General features: G+C 39.4%; 1 long non-coding RNA gene across 2 annotated transcripts in view; it reads left to right on the top strand.

The window, feature by feature from the left end:
• Window positions 1–16,842, top strand: part of LOC146767916 (uncharacterized) — a 149,667-nt gene extending 132,825 nt beyond the window's left edge. For both annotated transcript variants that reach the window (XR_014953781.1, XR_014953782.1), the window contains 2 exons: window positions 6,628–6,816; window positions 15,158–16,842. This is a non-coding gene — a long non-coding RNA (uncharacterized LOC146767916). The remainder of the gene's footprint in view (window positions 1–6,627; window positions 6,817–15,157) is intronic.
• Window positions 16,843–18,997: the final 2,155 nt, after the last annotated feature.

The raw sequence follows: 18,997 nt of genomic DNA, 5'->3' as shown, positions 1-18,997 counted from the left end.
AATCCACTGTAATCCATTGTTGGAAGTTTTGAGGGGGAGAGGCCAGTGAAAGAAAGGGCTGGCTAGTGTTAGATAACCAATAATCTGCACAAACTCTTGGAGCTGGCAGCAGAGCTGCAGTCTCAATACTGGTTTCAGCCTGGGAGCAATTGACACTCCCTGTACCAGCTATTTGGCTGGAACTTAAATATGTCACTTGGCACTGAGAGTCGATGAAAGCCCTGTTATTTTCCAGGCTGGGAGCTAAATGAGACTGTAGCCTTCCTAAACCATTGCACAGTGCTTATAAGGAATTGTTGGTTTATCTGAAGTAATTTAATCAACCTGATCATTAGATGAATTTGCTACTTCCACACTTTATTCTAATTGTGTTTGCTCATATGCATATTACACTTTTGCCCAGTTATTTAGTTCTAATTAATAAATTGGAAACAAGCATGCTGTGAATGCTTCCCAAAGAGGAGCTTCCTGAAATGTAGGAATCTGCAGGGAAAACAAAGCAGGACAAGACTGGAAGGTGTTCTCCAGAGCCATCCTTGCAGACCACTGAAATCTGGGGCTGAGGCCGGGAAATCCACCATCCATTGAAGGCCTGGTATCTAAAACTAATACATTTTCTCTCCTAATTCTGTGTGCTGTGTCTATGTACTGCATAAGTTTTGTGTTACTTGTAGGGAGATTGTTAATGTTTGGGACATCAACACTGTTGAGAACAGTAAAACACTTATTGTTAAACCAAAGGAATATGTCAACATATGCCCCTTCACTGTACTTATTCTCAGGGTCCTTTTCTTTCCATGTTCTCCTATTACAGTGCTCTTTGTGGCTGCACTGCCCATCACATCCCACTTCTGAGATGGCGGTAAAGCAAGCCATTCCTGCAGAGCAACACTAGAGCTCATGGTATAAAACTTCCACTGTGACAGCTGCAAACTCAATGCTTTTTAAAGAGGAAAAAGTGTTTTTTATACACTAGGTCTTTTAGGCTGAAGTAAATAATAATCTTACTTTTGTTCTATTCAAGGACCTTTTATATGTGCTTGTCTTTTGTCATCTTCCTGAGTATGGAGATATCCTGCAACTGAGAGGCAGAATGAGTGTTGTCATCTCTCTCTATTGCCAAGCCAGTAGCATTTGATGTGCCATGTATTGAAGTAAGACTGATGCTTGGCACAGCTTTGCAGTGCAGTGATCTTGTGTAGCTGCTGTCAGGAGTAAGGTGATGACTTTGAAGGAAGCTAGACTGTAGCTTAAATGCACCATAGTATTTATGCAGGAACACATTACTAAATATGGCCAAGAAAATTTATCTTCGAAGTTTTAGAGAGTATGTACTTCTCCCCCACTTTTTTTGTATTGGGATGAAGTCAAAATCTTTTGTAAAAAAATTTGGATGCTACACATAGATTACAAAGGGTTACAGTCTTTGGAAATAACATCTGGTCTTTGAGATGCTCTTATAAAAAGCACTTGATAAAGATGTATCCTTCCTCTTTGGGGTGAGCCATGATGCAGCACAAAAAGCAGGATGCCTGCTCAAAGGGCCTCAGACTCACTGGCGGGTAGGAGAGGCCAGGTCAGAGTTAGGGTAGTGGTGTGCTGTTGTTGTCCACAGTGGTGGATTATGAGTGGGCTCCCAGCCCTCTTAGGCCTGTGTCACCTACTCCTCTGAAGTTATGCTCAGGCAAGGCTTGGAAGATGGAACTGGTGAGTGTCTGTACTCATAGGCTTACAGATGAGGCTGTGTGAAGCCCAGGGAGATGAGACAACGAGAGAGGGACCAGTGGGAACCAATCATGCTGTGCTACTTCTCCTGCTGGCTCAGGGCTGGAGAAGTGCCAGAGAAGCACCCAACAAGTCATGGTGTTGGCTGTGCTTCACTGCATCCCATACTGGGTCTCAGCCTCTTCTGCAGGAGCTCTTGCATTCTGAACAGGTCTTTAGTCCCAGGAGCAGGGCTGGAGCTGCCTTATCTTGTACAGACATGAATTCCCGATTGGGGATATATTGGGCTGGTGGGTCTTCCGAGCATGAAGCTTTGGTAGCTTTGGTCTCCTATTATCTTCCGTTGAATGTTTTGGGCTACTTGAAATGTGAACATCTGTTCCCATTAAATATTTTAATGTTGAATTTGTGGAAAAAACTCCTACTAGAAAATCTGATCAAGTCAAGTTTCAGTCTTATTGATTCTACAAGCCTTTTCTGTTTTAGCAGATGCTGTTGTTTTTAAATGGTTCTGGGAACATTGTATTTTGAGCTTTTTTAATTTGGAGAAAAATACGACTGTGACGGGGAATGGTGTCCATCAGAGAGGAAGGGGTTATGTGGAAAGTGAAGCAGTAAAGTTCTCAGAGAAGAACAAGAAAAGAAAGACAACATGTTATTGAAGAGGTCTGAAAATGAAAGAGAAGAAAGTTATGAAAAACTGTGTACATATTCAAAATAGTTGAACTAAAATATACTCTGGGTTACCGCATGAATTGTGCACCAGCCTCTCTGGATTTTAGTAACTTGAGAACCTAAGGAGTTAATTTTTTCTGCCTTGTTTACTGTTTTTCTGTCCCACTGTGAGTTATTTTTTTAGTGTCAGATCTACATTGACACTTGTATCAAATAGCCTGTGATTTAACTTGATAGATCAGCTACTGTGAGGGGGTAGGGGTGGGTAACTGACCCTACTATTGAGATATATGATGCTTATTTAGAGAAATGACATATATTCTTGATGAGATATACAGATGCAAACTGCATTCTGATTCAAGGTTACTTACAAAAAAAGTAGAAAAAGAAGCTTGCTTTTTTATTTTTTTTAATTTTTTTTTTATTTTTTTTTAGTTCTGCTTTCCTTTCTTATACTTATGATAGAAAATAGAGAGTTTTCAACACTATAAATACTATATACTGGGAATGACTCAGGGAACAGATACCTTTGATACCACTTGACACTTATATGGTAACAGTTCAGGAGGGGTAGTGGTTTTAGTTAGGTGGTGGTGGAATTTGGAATTCTTGTTTATAAGTACAACTTCAGTTCATACTCAAGGAGGGTGCCACTCCTGAAATTAGGGGATTCTCCATTGTTTCATGTAATATTTCAAAAAAGGTGATTTGTGATAAATAATGCTCTCCTGGTGTGTTTTTCTGATTCCAACTATTTGAAAGAGAGTCAAGAAAGAGATCCATAAGCTTCAATAATATCATAGGTGAAAAGTCAGTGCTCCTTAAGCCATGCCTGAAGATAGAGGAATGTTCTTTAGTGTTGTTGGATGGGAATTCTACATTATCTCTTTCAAGAGAAAATGCTGATGTGCTGTAAGAATTTCAGAAAATGAGTGGTTTCATTAAGAAATTATTATTTGCTAATAAATTATTTGCTAATAAATCCCAAGTGCAATAAGAAATATCTACTTTACTATGAACAAAATTATAAACATTGATTTTTTTTCAGTGAGAAACAACTTTTTCTTTTGTGCAATAATGATAAACTAGGTCAAATGCAATGTTTCAGTTGAACAGAACTGAAGTTTTGTCTTTTTTTATTTTTTTGGAAAAATTATTTGCCTCTGAAACTATTCTCTGATTCTCTTAATTTTTTTTTTTTTTTGAGGCTGCAAAAAAAATTTCAATATCAAATCTTTATGGACATGAAAATTATTTGCTGCCTAGTCCTTCTTTCTTACAACGTCTTGGTAGCTCTCTCAGAAAGTTTACAAATAGGCAAGTTTCTCTGCATTTCTTTGTGCCAGAGAGGAATTTAGTAACCTGACTAGAGATTTATAATTTGTTGATTTTTTTCACTCACACAGGGTCCTTTGTGAAGAATTGTGGCAATATGCTTAACTTACAGTTTTCAATAGCAAAAAATAAAAAAACCCTACAAATGCTGGAAATACGCATCAAAACTCTTCATGGCAGCTGAAAGAGTCTGAAAATCTGTGTCTCAGTCTGTTTTCCATTTGTGATTATTTTGTATATTATTTTCTCTTTTTATCTATTTATGACTGTTTTTAAATGGCTTACATAAGAGGTCTTCTTTAAATCCCTTGCCTTGTATTAGAACAAAGGATCCTGACCATCAGAAAATGGATTCTTTTTGGAGGAGTTCTTAATGAACTGAAAATTGAAAACTAGGCCTTTAATCCTTAACACAGGGTGAAAATTCTTCACATTACTCTTTATTGTCTTATTGGAAATTAAGATAGGAGACTCTTTCAAGAAAAGCATCAAAAAAAGTCACAGCAGAAGAAAAAAAAATTATGAAAAGATGCTTGGATGCCAAAAAACTGGAGTGATGAGTGATCTTCATCAAGCTCTGAGGTTTGGGTGAGACTATCTATGTAAATCAAGTACTATGAATTTTTTTTTTTTCTGAAAGAGCAGACTGTAACAGCATGGTTTTTTGGTCTTCAGTTAGTCTGCACATTTATCCAAGCTGTGTGAAGAGATTCTGGTAGAAGTTGAATGGACTTCTCCTGGTTGATCACCATCGGAAAAACTTGAAGAAATCTCCTCAAGGAGTAGCAACCTTAAGAAATTTCTAGATAAAATAGATAATTTGTGGAGGGACACTTCTGTTTATTTTGTTTTGTTTTATCCTCCCTTGCCATTAAGATGGTACATCCAACTGTATTATTTAGCTGGAAACAGTTGATTTCCAGCAACGAATCACATGGTAATACTTTTTTAGTGAATTTTGCAGCCATCACACCAGGCCATTGGAGGGAGTAACTCTGGTTGCACTGTAGCTTTCCAGTGGGACTAAATGAAACAAGGGGACTTGGAACAGGTTGATGCAGCCTACTTTAAAATTACTCAGGCCATTTGCAAGTCCTCTGCAGTTTCAATTGCAGTCCTACAGCTACCTGTGGTTATTTATTAATCAGATACTTAGAAATATGTAAGGAATTGAGAGGGAGCTTCAATCTGTAAGCAACCCACCTGCAAGAACCTGCAGTTAGGTCCTTTGTATTTCTAAAGGTGCCAGACCTGCTGAGCAGTTGCACCCCAGTGGATGTGTGTTAGAGTTACAAGATGACTGCAAACCCTAGGCAAATACAAAATAATCTTCAAATAGATCCAGAAAAAACATAGCATGTCTGGGAAAACTAATTTATCCAAAGTGGCCCTAACAATGATGCTTTACATTGGGAATTACAGGCAAAACTAGTAGTATTGTACTAGAATCTTGAATCCTGCCATTTCATGCAACGAGACAAAGAAGATTTGTGAATCAGACAAGTGAATCACTGTTGTTATGTGTGAGTTCAAATTGGTCTTGTTAGCCACCGGGTTAACAGGAAAGCACATGGCAATTTCCAGGATAGTGACAGGTCCTACACCTAGACAGTGAGAACAAAGAAATGCTTTGGATTCTGTCTGTTCTGAATTTGGTATTTGTAAAAATTAAAATAGTCCTTCAAAGCTTGGCGGTAGCTTTTAGTGTTCATTTTGTCCCCAAACTGCTGTTAATTCTGACTGTTTAGCAGGTATGTATTAATATCAATGTAATGCTTATGAACTTGCTTTGGATATCTCTATTTTAGGCAATGCTGAACGGGTTGTATCATAGTTTTGATATATAAGTCCCCTTCCTGATTCTTCAGCAGAATAGAAATTGGGCTTGTGATTTCTTCCGTAGCACTTCTGCAATACAGATTTTATTACAAATGATGCCACTTTAGGCAGGATAGACACAAGCAAACTGTAAGCTCAGAATTGCCCATTGTAATCAAATTGGCTATTTTCCAAACAATTCAGAGACTCTCTCCCAGTGTGACCTTTCAGAGCCCTCCACTCAGCAAAAGAGGGGTATATTACCTTTCATGCACTAGTGTTCATTTTAAGAAGAAAGCCAGGATTATTGTTCAAATTCTGTACAATTACACCTGAGCACCTCATTGTTTTTGGGGGGAGGGGGAGGCACACACAAAAGAGTCGGGTTGGCATTTGGTAGAGAGATGTGTCTGGCCTTACACACAGGAGGGCAGACATAGAAAACACTAAAAGCACGCTCTGCAATAAATATGTGACAAACTGAATGCTTAGAAAGAGAATGGATACTGCCCTATTTGGTAATTCTTGCCAAGCTGTGCTGATGCTTTTCAGAGGTGTAATTGGACATGATGCATATTTTGAGCAGGCAGTGGGGGCAGATGGGACAAAGAGGATAAAAAAGCAAATGAGATCTGGAGTTAGGGATCATTTAAGTTGGGCCATTTGGGCTCTAGACTGTTTCCCACTTTCCTGTTTTCTCCCCCAGCATTACGGCTCTTCTTAGAAACCTTTGGGTTTATATAAAACTTTAGGAAAAATCCAAACAGTGATAGATTGCCCAGCAGAAAATTATTTACATGAAAACGCCTGCCTAAGCATAATTTTTCCTGAGATGACATCTGCTTTGAAAACGCAACACAATTTCATCTCAGATGTAAAAGTAACACCCTCACCTTTTTTTTTTCCTGACACCAGGAGATGCATAACTTGCTGACAATATGTGGTTGATAGCTGTATCAGTCAGTCTTAAATAGTCTATAAATCCATATACAGTGTAAAATATCATTGATTTATGTAATTGGGAATTTTTAACAATACAGTTTTGTGTAACTATGTTTGTTTTTCCCTTTTCAGAACCATCTTCCCTGTGAATCTGGAAGCAGTCTTTGATTGTACAGAGCCACTATGTATTCCATCCTCGTGCTTCCCTGGAGTATAAGTTATGATATATCAGCATTGTCTTTGAGGTCTACCAAATCTGTGGATATGCAATACGCTGAAGTATGGAGATGGAATGAAGTTGAAAGGATTCATGAATAAAATGTAAGTGGACAGTGCTTCAAACTAAAGCACAAATACTGCATTGCCTAAATTGAAAGAAATAGCTCCTTTTGCTCAAGTAGGAGCAGTAGCAGTAACAAAAAGCCAGGATTATTGTGGCCTTTGGTCTGGGACTCATCTGGTATCTGAGAGCAGCACATAGAGCTGCTGGAATACTTTCTTTCCACATGATGGTTGCAGATGAGCTTTGGTGAAGAAATACTGTACTACATGTATAAAGTCTTACAGATCTGTGTGAAGAACTTTGCCAACTATAAGCAATTCCCCCATGACCTGCAGCACCTAGAGAAATAAATAAGGCATTCAATCCAAAATTAATGATAAATGTAAGGAGCTATTCTGCCCCTGGCATTGTCAATTTTCCCTTCCTTTTCAGGAACCTGATTATTCATACTTAGTATATAAACATACTGCATGAGGTAAATAGGTACCAAGGCTAGTGCTGGTTTTGAACATAGATCATCATTTTACTTACTCCCTTACATCATTTAACTCTGCTCTGGTGACCCTGGGACCTGGTAATACACACTGCAACCAATAACCATAACTCCATGATCCGTATAGAATACGTGAAGGATGGTGGCAAGTGTGTAATTTATTACCTTCTGTAGTGCTGTGTTATTATTATGTGACTGTTATAGCATTCCTAGTTTGACAGATTCCTATTAGCCAGTCAGTCAGAGTATGTAGTGTATTATTTTACCAATACCTGATGCATATCAATAAAGTGGGTGAACACTGCTATAGAACAGCTGAATTGGCTTGGAAGTTGTAATCTCCCATTCTGAGTTCTACTTGAAACATCAGTTTAAGCTGACTGATACTTTTGTAAGGCTTAGAAAAGTCTGGGTAACTTTCTTCTCTCTTTGTCCTGAATCCTTGAAAACAAGTGTCAAAACAGTATAAGAGCTTATTTTCACTTTACTATCATTCCAACAGTAGAAGCAAATTCATGAGAAATCTTGTACTGTGAGACAACCTGTTCTCACAAGATTTCCAGCCCATTAACTCAAGAATCAGATTGTTTGGATTAGGTTTGCACAAACAGCCAAGCTTTTCAGGTGCTTATCCAAAAGGCATTGAACCAAATCTTTTGAGGTTTCCCCACATACTTAATATATTATGCAAATATTTACTATATGCAGAGAGAAGAGCAAGATGGGAAAAATCTCCTTGTCTGGGACAAGAAGAATTAGTTATTGCTGGATGAGTAAAGATATAATGGTTTCTGTCGGCTGGACAAAAATATCAAGAAGGAGAGGAAGCACAGACAGAAAGTGTCACAGCACTGAGGGTGACTAAGAGGAAGCCTGAAGCTGGAAAGCAGTGAGTTGCTGGAGGGTGAGGAGAGGAGATGGAGCTTCATATAGCCATGAAAGAGTGTCTCAAATTACAGGGAATGCAGAGGTAATAAAAGAAAAGGATGAGCAGGGATAGCTGTGATTCTGGAGAGGGGAGCTGGATAATACAACTGCTGTGCCTGCGTGTGGCCGGAGCTCAGGTCACAGCTAGTGGTCTCGTGGGGGTCACAGCAGAGCTGAGCTTGGGGGTGTCAGTCCTGCAAGGGACACATGCTGCTGCTGTTCTCCTGGGGGCAGAAGGGCTGCCTGGAGACTGCTACATCCCTCCTTGTATGCTTCATCCTCCTGCACTTCTAAGAAACCAAGCTTGGATCAGCCAGTGATGTTATTTCAGGACTGTGAAATATAATGTTCTGATTTAGATATATCTAAAGAATATCTATCAAAATTTAAGAATATACATAGGAGAAAATGCAACTAATCCAGATTCTTTTCTCCTGTTATTTCCATTGCACTGGTAACCTGACACAACCTGCTGTCAGTTTTTACTAGGAATGCAATCAATATGATCTTACAAATTTTAATCAAGGTCTCTGAAACAAAGCACTTGTTATTATATAGATTCTTACCTAATGCTATGCAGCAGTATGTTAACAAGCTGATAGGAAGTGTAAATCTTTAAGAAGAAAGAGTCTGACTGTGAAAAGACCATGATTTCTGCCTCACCCAAAGTGTGACTGGCAGTAGCATAGACAGAAGGGATTAATGTAGTCCTCTGTATAAGGTAGTCCTACTGCTCCTGCTCCTGAGGGGTAGTATAAAGTACCAGGAGAGCTGTGTCACTTCACAATTTCATTAATGGTCAAGTAAATAAAGAATGATACTTTGTGTCACTTCATGAGGAACTGCTAAGAAAAGATGTAATCACCAAGAGCTGTAGAGAGGCTCTTTTTTGACATGACTAAAGAAGATTTCTGCAGACCATCAAACTGCAGGTGGAAAGAGAACAGAATTGTATGAAGGCATGGGAGGGAGTTGAATTGCTGCTTGCAATTCTGGTTAGCTGACCTGAACTAAAACACAGGGTGAGCTTCTCTCCACCTAGCTTTAGACATTTACATGGTAATAATTTAGGGATTACCTTCACTGTAGAATTTCTTTGTACTCTGTAGAGAGAAAAAGGCACTTCTAGGGAGAGATATTTTTTTACTGGTTTTAGGTGTTTTCTGTAGGATAAGCTGCTTTGGGATTTAATATCTATTATTCTCCTAAATGAATATAAGGTTCAGCAAAAGTGACTATACATGGCGATGTCTAATCAGAAGAATGTCTTCCTGTCTCTCACCAATGATGTTAATATTTTATTCATTGTGTCTTGCATCAGTTATGGTATCACAATATGTTTTGCATGAACGTACTCAAATTTTTGAAATAAACTCACAAGAGATGCTTTGTTTTCTGGTCAACTTAACAAGCTGCCCAAGGAAGTGGTAGAATCACCATCCCTGGAAGTGTTAAAAAAATGTGCAGATATGACACTTGGGGATATGGTTTAGTGGTGCACATGGTTGGACTCAATGATCTTACAGGTGTTTTCCAACCTTGACTCTTTTATGAATCAATGATTCTGTTGTTTTGTATAACCTCGAGTGACTGGCAGAAAATATACAAGTTGCCCCATCTTCTTCCACAGTGTTTAAAAATGTCTTTGAGAGGAACATGCATGTCCCTCTACGTAATTTTCTTCCAACCAATTTTCTTCCACATCTTTAATACTAATCAAAACATTGTTCCTCAGTGGCACACTACTGGGTTTGCATTTTGATCCCCCTCTAGGCAAACTAAGGGGATATGTGGAAAGAAGAGTGGAAGATCATTATCACGGCGTCTCCAGTGAATTCATGTTCAAGATGAGGCACTGCTGGGTGGGACAGTGATGTCAATGGTGGTTCCACTCCAGAGAGGCTGCCCTGCCTCTTCCATAGACATGGTAGCTCACAGACATTGCTTTCAGAAAGGATTTCAGCACAGACAACCTACTGGAGTAGCTGTTCAGGGTCCCTGGCAATCCTGTGCATGGGACAGCTTCAGTGCCAGCTGTATTATTTTTATGGAGCTTACTGTATTCTAGTTGTCTGTTCTGCAGCTGCCCCTCCAACAGCCAAGAGAAAACCTTCAACAGTGAAGCTGAGCTAGATAGCTCATGTGTGTGGTGCTCTAGACTAAGGAGGTGGGCAGACCTTAAAGTACTAAAATTTGTCACAGTGATGTGCATTAATATTGTGTGCCTTAGAAAGAACAAGCCCACAGTAAATAGAAAGGGGTTTGCTGTATCATCAAATGAGGTCCTCCAAAATATCAGAAGAATGTATATTATAATATTTCCATAATAGAATAAACCAGCTCCATCTTAAAAGTATGATCTTCTGCTGTTTCCACTCCCTGTTTTTTTGGGGTTTTTTTTTGTTTTGCTTTGGTTTTTTGTACACAAAAGGTGCTGGTGCCTGTAAAGAGTCATCAGAAAGTGCAGTTACTCAGAAAATTTTCCACTTCTAGCTCATGATCCCTAAATGTCACCATTGCTGAATACTTAGAGGACTTTTCAGGTCTGGGTAAACTCTAGCTGGAAGCACATAATTAAAGCAGCTTTAAATCATACATTAAATATTCTCAGCCAAACAGCAGATACGCCTCCTCTCACTATTTTTTACTGACCATTTTATTCAACTCCATCACTTTATCCACTTAGCATAGGCTTTTGAGTTTCTCTTTGAAGATGCCTGACTGCATGGAGATGCTAATTTGGGATTAGTTAATGCTGAGGCTAAGTATCTATTTGTAGATACTGTAATATTTATCACAGACATCTAGAGGAGGGGCTCTGATTCTTGCTGTTTTTCATTTAGTACTCTTCATAAATGCTCAGGAAACTAAGGATGGAGAAACTGAGTCTATATTTTTCAGTCTTGATCATCAACCAAGCCAGAACTGGTGCAGAGAAATAAGCTGGTACTTAATTGCTTGTTCCTATTGCAAAATGTATGTCTGAAATATGAGGAGTGCTTCTTCTCTGTGTGGAAACATGCAACACACCTCAAAAGTGAAAAATAATGTAGCTGAAAAAGATGTAGTTTTCTCCAAAATAGTTCTTTATACTTTTCTTCCCCCAAGAAATTTTCTGTGTGTACAATTCAGCTAAAAGTAAAAATTTTGTTTTTGTTGAAAGAGCCAGCAATATTTATTCTGAATCAGTACAACAGCCCTCCTCTCATGGGAAGCATTCAGGGCCAAATGTTGTGTCCATGATATGACACTGAGTAGAAATTACAGGACTGTGGCTCTTATAACATACCCTTTCCACTAACCCAAATGAAACATGTCATTGTGGAAGGATAAATGGCAATCTTTGGCTGTCATGCACCAAGATCTTATTATAGACACAGAGATAATGAAACTAATGTATCCTGAGGCAGTGTTGCTTAAAAGAGTATCAGAACAGGAGAATGTGTGCTGAATTTCATTTACTGAGACTTCTTCTGATGTGTTTGGAGCTAAATTTTGGTGAACAATATAGAGGCTTAGTCTTTCAGAAGTGAAGTGGTGTTTGGACAGCTGGCAAAAGGATAACTCTGCAGAGTTTGCCCACCTATTTCTGTTTTTTTTTTTTCCTGTCAGGAAATACATGCCTGCTTATGTGACCCTTTTTATTGTCCATCAGTCCTTCATAGAGAAGAACAAAGTAGAAGGTGGTCTGGGAGGAGTTGAACCCCATACAAGTTTTCCACAGAATGATTATATCTGTTAAGCAAGTCCTGGAGAGGATGGCAACAGATGATCCAGAAACTCATAAGGTCAAATGATGCAATTTTTGAAGATGATCAGATGTGACAGAAATGAAGCTCCTCTTATAACTTATTGAGAGTATATATGTTTGGTTTTAGATACATTCTTGGATATGAGATATTGTTTTGTGCCTGTTCCCTGCTGATAGACTGGTGTTTTCACTGTGCCACTTAGGACACCTGCATCTATTTCATGACTCCATGGGCAATCAATCTGTGGGCTGGACTCCAGTGTCAGTGGGCACACCATCTCTCTCCAGCAGCTGAAATAACATATTGTAATGTACAGGGAGCATGTTAATCCTCATAATTATCATAATTCTGGGGTCAGTACAGGCGAAAATATTTCAAACACCTTTTAATTTTATCTGTGATAATTTCTTCATTTTCTGTCCACATTTATTTCCTCTCACAGTAGCTACTCAAGATAACTTCCTCTTCATGCTTCATAGGCTGTGGTTTCACTGACAGTTGTAAAGGGAACAAAACAATCTGAAAGGAAAATTTTGATATGGAAAAGCTATTTTAGGAGGGTATTTTTTCTTTTTATTAATCCAGGAAAATAGCTTGAGACATTTAGAAGGGAACACACCTTATTCTGTTAAAACTTTGATGTTTTTGTGATCCCAAGAGTTTTTAAAAAAACTGTATAAAGTCCAATGCCCATTGGTCTACATAATGTTTACTATCTACATTAGGCTGCTACTCAGAATCAGCATCAAGGACTGAATGCTGTTATGCTGGGCACACATCAAATATATAAAAGGTGACTCCTGTCTTCAGAGTTTAAGCTTTCAATCTGACTGGCTTACTAGCATGTTATAACAGTCCTGTCTCTGGCATGCTGATTTGTGGCCTTGATCAAATCACTTAGCCTTTTACTTGCTTAAAGAAACTACTCCTGAATTTGAATGCATGATAAGTCAATGGAGTCACTCACATATGCAGGGGAGGTGTGCAGGACTGACAACTCTGGCCATTCAAGCAACATCCCCTTCCTGAGGAGCCTATTATGCTTTACTTCCTGGCTGAACTGTTTGGGTAAGACCTTTTTCATCCATTTATATCAAAATGAGTCATTCTAAAACTCTTCACCTCTGAACCCCAGTATTTAAGCTACCTGGTTTCTTTGAGTTGATTCAGATTTGGGAGAAAGAATAAAGATGAGTTCAAGTAGCATATCTGACTGGGTGACAAGTTTGATTGGATGGCATGGATGTCACCAAGGTTGGAGCAGACTGAGCTGCAAACCTTTGAAGTCAGCCTGTCTGTACCTAAAGAGACCTATTAAACCATAGTGCCTTAATCCTTTTATTTCTGGAGTCTGAGCTACATTCTTGGCACTGAAAACTAGAGTATGCTAGTTCTTGTCTTTGCAGACTGATACCCTGAAAAGTTACAAAAATGCAATGACCCTTCCAGGTGAAAGGTCAAAACTGGCCTATTGCTGTCATCTCTATGTTGTTTTTAAAAGAGATTTCAGGAAAGGAGAATATTTGGGTAGAGGTGAGAAGCAGAATAGTGGTGTAGAAGGAAGGATTGGAAACATAAAGAGCAAAAAGTATTTGGTTTGAGTGGCAAATGCTCACCTAGAATAAGCAGCAGTGGAAATGGCAATTGTGGAAGGCAATCTTATATTTGATGAGGAGGGAACATATGTGATGGGACAATGTGAGCCATGGAGCAGATCAGATGATTGCAGCAGCTGAGCTGTGAATAAGGTGGAGTTGAGGAAGAGAGCTGCTGGGAATCCTAGGTGGAAGAAAATAGTGTTAGAACTCTGGAGGAGTCTCTGGATGAGAATGCATAAACATTTAGAAATGGGAGAAGAAAAGATGGAAGAGAAGTCAGTGAGTACTTGGATGTTGGAAAGAGTAAGACTACTACAGTAAGTAAAAAAAAAAAAAAACAACCCTTGCTTCTTTAGGAAAGTCTTCTCATAAACATACCTGTCCACAGAGCTGATAGCTACTTACATATTTTATCTCTGTGTTTTACAGTGTTGGCCTTGTAATCCATTTTTCTTCACAACCCAGTGAAGACCTAACTTCTGCAGCAGTTCAACATAGTTTGAAGGAGGCCTCTGAGGACAAAGGCTAAAAGCATCTCCTATGAATTTCAGCACAATATGTATTTGTAGGCAACTCTCATCCTTCACAGATATTTGTCTAATTGCAGTTATTTATTAATCTGAAATGTAAAGTGTCCAAGAAGACATTGGACTTTGGCAATTTAAGCTGTTATCTCAACCTTCCCTGAAGGTTCATCCAAAATAGACTCTGAATGTTTGTCATTTGTCAAGGATTCAATAACTGGCAGGAAAGGATGGCTTTGGGCACATATGTTCCTTTCCTCCCTCTCTCTCCCAAGCATTGTGATCTTGTTTAACTTTGTACTGTCATGTCAACTTCTGTACTTGCTAGGGTTCATCTTGTATCTTGTGATGGCGCTGCAGAAGGTATTCTTGCCACCTTGAGCATTATCCACTCTTTCCTCATGCTGACTGCTGTTTCCATGGAAGTCTGTGATATGTTTTATTCAAAGTGGAATGTTTGGTTAGAACAGAGGAAGGGAAAAATAACTTTTTCAAGGCAGAGTGAAAGAAAATATACTGTAAATTTAAAAAGTCACCCTCTCTAAACCCTAATCCTCAACTCTACTGTATCCCAAATTAATACCATTCTGTTTAGGACTGAAGTATTCAATAACAACATGAAGGAAAACATGTCAGGTCTCAAACCCAGAACATAAAATATTTCCAGTTTTCCTAATTATCACCCAGCCTTATCAAAACTAGATGGAACCACTTTCAAAGCTTTGTGTGTGTGCCTGTGTGTGCGCATATCTATATCTGTCTTATGAATGGCTAACTCAAATCAAACTTGGGATTCTAGTCAAGACAACAGCTTCACTGCCTGAACCAGCTTCTATACACTAATCCTTACCAAAAAGAAGAACTGCAATCAAGTTGCTTTCAACTCCAAAGAAAAAGAATAAACTCCACACTTTCCAGTAACAGCCCACTATGCCATACTTGCCTATGTAACAAACATATGGAGTGGCACATACTCTGGACTTGATTCTGATTGAAATTTCACAACTAACTCCAGCATCTGTAGCTTGACTAATGCAGCTGAAAGCTCAATCAACCTCTTCTCTTTCCCCTTATTCTTATTACAGGTCTACAGGATGAAATTTTGTGCACAACAGACAGAGAGATCCATCTGCTTATGGAAGCACATGTGAAGCGTGTGAAGCACAAGCTATAGGTGCCCAGGAGCACCACTGTACTCCACATCCTCATAAGGTGTACTGGATTATCCAAAAGACAGTGATGCCTGCACCCATTCCTTCAGCTCAGCCATGCTGAGAGCATTTTAAATATTGGAGAAGCATAATTCTGGTCTTTTCCAAGACCTTGCTGTGTTGTTCATTACTATGAAGTGTCAGGAATTCAAAGGGAGAGACATGTGAGAACAAAAGTAGGTGCCTCCAGCTTGCAGCAGCAGTGCTGCTAATTGGGACACTTGCAAAACAATGTCATAGGTGTCACTGACTTTTACTAACCACCAGAAACACCTCCAGAAAAATATAAACTGCTTATCTGATTTTTTACCCCCAGCTTACAGCTGTTTTGTAGTGGCTGCCTTTCTTGTGTCTCAGAATGGATATTGTCCAGAAATATTTACAGACAAAAATGATCTAGGATCCCTCACACTGGGACACAGGCATTAAGGAAAAATAAAACAAAGGAATCCCAAATGCAATGGAAAAGCAGTTAAAAGGCAGGGAGGTAACATATGTGCTTCCCTGTCTTGCTCCAACTGGGTGACACACTAATAGGTTTCTTATTCTGCTTTCTTCTGCTAAGAGACTGGAAGACATATGTCAGTTTTCCACCTTAACTGTGCATTTTCTAGTTTGTTTGGATTTATGTCATAACCTTAATGGGATTTAAATGGAATTTTTATATGTGAATAATACTCTACATTAATGCAAGAACTTTAGGTTGTTGTGCTACCAGCTTGATTTGCATAAAGGTTTTTAAATATGAAAGAAGAATAGCCAGGCTATTGTAGATGGCAACATGAAAAAAAAGCATACTGGCACAATAGTAAGAGGAGAAGACAACTCCCCCAAATCATTGGCATGTGAAAAGGGTTAATTCTCTGGCTTTTAGGTACAACTGGGTGTGAAGAAGAGCCCAGAGGTCATTCTAGTCATGAATATTTAGTTGGTGGAGGGTCTAGGCTGGATTAAATGGTGCAGCTGGAAGGTCAATGTCATAGGTTTACACTTTATCAGAAAACATTTTCTGTTCTAGTGTCCTCTCTGTGTTCTGTAAATGTAAATTGTCTGTCAATGCATAGCTCACATGATGTTACACACACCCCACACACTGGGGTGCAGAAGTGGCTGTTTCAAGTATGTTGCAGATTTTGAGATATCATCTATAAACAATAAACACAATAAGGTGTCTCACATTGAAAAGTGTGCCATTATGCAGTTACATACTACCTATGTTTAATATACATTACATTGTCCTCATATTTCCAAGACCTCATTTATCCTTGAGTATATCAAGTAGGAGCAGGATAATAGTTGTTCCTTTGGTATTTCTTCAGAACACAAATCTGGGGCACAGAGAGTTCTGAAGATTCTTCTTGACAATTTTTTGGGAGTAGCATTGCAACTCGTACTCTTAGCTCTGCCTTAAACCTTTGCCTTTGTTATCCATTTGGTTTTCCAAGCCTCAGCTGTGTGTGAGCCTTTCTGAGTTACTGATGGTTGTGCAGTCAGGGAACTTTCCTGCTGGCATGTTATTCATTCTTAGTGTACCATTATTATTTTTAAATGAATTATGTATCTAACACCTGTTGTAGCGCGGTACGCGCTCCTCGCCGCGGCACTCCGAGCCGTGCCGTGCTGGGCGGTGAGGGAAGAGAACGGGCGGCCACTTTCCCCCTGCAAGCTCTGCAGTTCAGTTCGTGGCGCGCGGGGACAGACGAAGGCGACACGGGACTTGGGGGGTGAACAGGATGGTTTTATTCCATGAGCCCCAAGACCCCCTCGGGGGCGGGAGCAGAGGTTTTATACAGAACTCAGGAGGAGGGGTGTAGGAACAGCAACCAGTGAGGGAATAGCAGGGGAGGAGTTTAGGGCAGAACTAACATCTGGAAGCTGAGGAGGGGGCTAGAATGAATGACAGGGAAGGTTCTAGGGAAAGGGGCAGGGAAAGGGAGGATTGACCACTTGGAGATGGGGGGGGGAAACAGATATTAAACAAATATCAAATGAAAGAAAAACACACCACCGCAAACACCTTTGGTGTACAGACTGCTCTGCATGTGAATAATAAAGTACAGTCTTTGTTCAGAAGAGCTGACAGTCTAAGGGATTGATCCAGTAACCAGTTATTCATGGGTGATTGCTTAGCCTACTGCTGTGAGTACTTTGTTGATCTGGACCCAAACTAATTAGATAATTTGATGAAAAAACAATAGTACATAGCATGTAGTGCAGGAGGGAAGGGATGAAACACAACAGTACATAAAGGCCTAGGAAGAAAGAGGATAAACACAGGGTGGTTTGGATTTGATTCACTTCTTTGTGGCAGTGTCTACATGGAAATGCTCTAAAGAATGGAGCTTGGGCCCTGGAATGAAGTATCAGGTTTCCTCCAAGCCTTAAATTTTTGTTGTGTGTTCAGCTTTCTCTCATGGGAGGTGATAGCCTTTTATTGACCTAATTATATTTTTTATGATCCCTCTCTGCAGTTAGTTCCAGAGCAGTCTTCTCAATGTTTTTTTAAGAGTGGGTGAAATGGAATATACACACACAGGTCTGAAGAGCATTGGGGTGGGCTGAATTAAACCATTGCTGGCAACTGGCAATGGTAAGGATGGTCAGTGGCTCAGTTCTTGAGAATGAGTTGGTTCCTTGTCCGTGTGGGACAGAACTGCAGCAGCCAGGTGTGTATGACTGCCATGCAAACAAAGCTTAATCATGGGATAATACTACATTGGACCTGAGAACTCACTCTATCTCATACAGAAGCAGAAAATACATGGTGCCAGTCTGCCAGAACATTGGTCATGCATCCTTTCCAGGGATTCCTGCAGGGCAGGAGAGTCAAGCACTAAATTTGAGTTGTGAGATTTCATGTGCTGTTACAAATGAGTTTAAACCACTTTATCAGAATTGAGGCATGGAAAATCACTGTTTGAGTGTATTTAATTTCTGTTGAATAGTTATCCGTAGTTTGTACCTAACGGTCCTGTCTGTACTGCTGTAAGTGCTGCTTGGACTTGCAGAGACCTTGTTTGCATGGGTTTGGCATTTAAAATCTGCAGCAAGGTATGAGGACCTTGGCAGAAAGAAACCAAACCCAAACCATGCATTTTTGTCTGGGAGGTGACCCCTGGTAGTTTATCAGTGGAGCTGGGCAGTGAGGGGCAGAATGGAAGTACCTGTCACTGGCTTTGGAATTCCCTGGCTGATGGAGCTGGTAACATTTTCTTACAAGCACCCTTGAAGCAGTTTCCTGGAACCTGGCTTCTGTTTGCATTTTCTGTGGGATCTAAGCTAAAGGATTTTGACAAGAAAAGTCCACTTATAATTATGGACAAAAAGATTTTCTCAAATGATTATCTGAGATGCTCATTTCGCCAACTGGTGTTGTTTATAGTATGGAAAGGGCCACAGGTGTCTCAGAAATAATAATGTGGTATTTATGCAACTGACCACTGTGCTGGAAAAGGAATAGATGTATTTCACTATTTCAACTAAGCTGGTCCCAGATGGAAAACTTTTCTTTAATGCAGAAGCAGATAAATTCTATTCTTACTCTAATGTAGAAGTAAGTGGGAAAATGAAGCAAAATATGGGAAAACATCAAGGTGTTACACAAAATAAAATATTGACTGTGAAAATCCCAAAACAAAACGTGCTTGCTGTCTTAATTTTTCTCTCATGTCTAGTTATACAGAAATATATCTTCTTGCTCTTACATCAAATTAA

The sequence above is a fragment of the Lonchura striata genome, chromosome 3 (assembly GCF_050655825.1).
Source record: "Lonchura striata isolate lonStrDom1 chromosome 3, ASM5065582v1, whole genome shotgun sequence".
Taxonomy (NCBI): Eukaryota; Metazoa; Chordata; class Aves; order Passeriformes; family Estrildidae; genus Lonchura; species Lonchura striata.
Note: the sequence above shows the minus strand (reverse complement) of the source record. Positions and strands in the feature narration are given on the sequence as shown.